This window comes from Dicentrarchus labrax, unplaced genomic scaffold (assembly GCF_905237075.1).
Source record: "Dicentrarchus labrax unplaced genomic scaffold, dlabrax2021, whole genome shotgun sequence".
NCBI lineage: Eukaryota > Metazoa > Chordata > Actinopteri > Moronidae > Dicentrarchus > Dicentrarchus labrax.
Window position 1 is genome coordinate 10560562 of NW_026136709.1, and position 1977 is coordinate 10562538.

The 1977-nt window shown below is 33.9% G+C and overlaps 1 protein-coding gene across 4 annotated transcripts in view; it reads left to right on the forward strand.

Moving 5' to 3' along the window:
- zfhx4 (zinc finger homeobox 4) overlaps positions 1 to 1061 on the forward strand; it is an 86273-nt gene extending 85212 nt beyond the window's left edge. For all 4 annotated transcript variants that reach the window (XM_051410164.1, XM_051410163.1, XM_051410162.1 and 1 more), the window contains one exon: positions 1 to 1061. This exon is cut by the window's left edge and continues 3323 nt beyond it. The gene's annotated coding sequence lies outside the window, so the exon portion shown is untranslated.
- The last annotated feature ends 916 nt before the right edge of the window (positions 1062 to 1977 follow it).

Here is a 1977-nt window from a genome sequence, read left to right on the forward strand (position 1 = left end):
TGAAGAAATGCAAAAATGTATTGCTTTTGGTATTTCCTATTCTGAGATGAGCAAGTAGCATGTAATGCAACTGTTTGACAGGTTAAATCAAATCATGCTTAGTTATTGTTTCAAACAATGAAATCAAGTAACATTTCCTCTTATGTTTTATTATTGTAAAGGTGTTTTTTTTCAAAGTTTTAAAGCAAAATGTCAGTTTTTAATTTTCTGCGTGAGCTTTTTAAATGTCATTATTTGGATTTTTAGTATTTTAACATTTACTTTAATCCTGAAGACACTTTTCGATTGTGTTTCATAAGAGACATCCTGGCCTCCCAAGGTGCAATTCTGCCATTGTACAAACATGAGCGACTGTCCTGATTCCAAAGGCTTTCACAACTCTGGCTTTTTGCCTTTCCCCACTCTGTGGCTCAGCATTATAAGACTGAACTGTCAGCTAGCATCATGTGCTAAGATGTTAGCATCAGACAGGACGCTTTCCACACCAAGGACTGGTAAAAGCTAACAAACCAACAAAAAGGATGGTCCAACAATATAACTGTACATAGATATTGCAACTGCACAGCAGCCAAAAAGAAAAAAAAAAAAGAACTTTTTAAAAAAAATGGATGGATTGTGTCATGTTTATGGGGACAGCCTTCAAAAGGTTGAAATTGGAATTGTTCTTCTGGATGTCAAAGGGATTTTCATGGCGCAATCATATCCTACACAATATGTACTCTTCAACATCTGGGTTACATAGGAAATGCACCCTGAGGTTTTAATAAGAAGAAGCCCCTATGGCTAAAACTTTAAATAAACTAAACCAAAAATGTTATTGATGTTTTATATATAGAGAGTAGTCGCATTAGTTTTTGTTACTGTACTGTTTGAGGTCTCAACTGTACCGTATCACGGTAATAACATGGTTTTGAAACCTTTTTTTTATTTTGTCACAGACCTGTTGTCATAGTTGAAATGACGTTTATTGTAGATGGTATTTGAACAACTTCTGGAAATAGTTCATCAAGTATGTTTGTTGCTCATTGTTGTGATACATTAAAAACTGTATCTGCAAACCAGTTTGGTCTCATCAAATATTCTTTATTTCATGTTCACTCTTTATTGTTCTAATTAGCTAATTATCTTATAATGAAGTTTAATTGGCTTTCACACATTCGATTAATAGCTGTTTGCATTCAACTCAAAGCTATTTACATAGCACATTACATTGCACATTTAATGCAATGCATAAAATCTTCATGTCCATAATTGTCATATTATATTACTAAATTATATTCTGTCATGATTGGCAGAATAAAAAAAAAAATATTTTTTTACAGTTATATAGAATATATGGGTGTTGTAACAGTACACTGTAAATGACAGCTTTATTAGTGTCACTGAAATTGCCAGTGTGGCTCTAGATGAGCAGACATTTTAGACTGAGGTCTGTAATTCACCAGTAGTTGTGGTTTTTTTAAAATGTAGTTTACATATTTCACTTTCAATGATTCAAGGTACATATTTTCCCAAAACTGTATACCTATGTCATACTGTTAACAAAATTAAATTGTGTCAACATCCTTCGAATAATTGTCATTCTAAGTCACTGACAGACTAAAATTCTAAATCATATAATGGGTATTTCCCGTCATTATGCTATTTGTGGTAATCTGACTCTAAGCAGATGCAGGGGATTATGTTTGAAAGTGTCTGCTAATCTGGATCTGATCAGGTGCAGCCCTAGACCCCTCCCATTAAAAGCAGAAAGTCCACAATAATAAATCACAACCATGGATAAACAGACATACAGCCACAACAGAGGGCAAAGAACATGATATTACCTAAAATTGGTAAGGTTGATCCTTTCATTACAGGTATGCAGGGCTAGTATTGAACTGACCAGAATGTATACATGTATACCGGTATACCATTGGCAATTGAGGCGCTGCGCTACATCTTTAACCAAGATTTCCCATTCTAAAGATAGATACA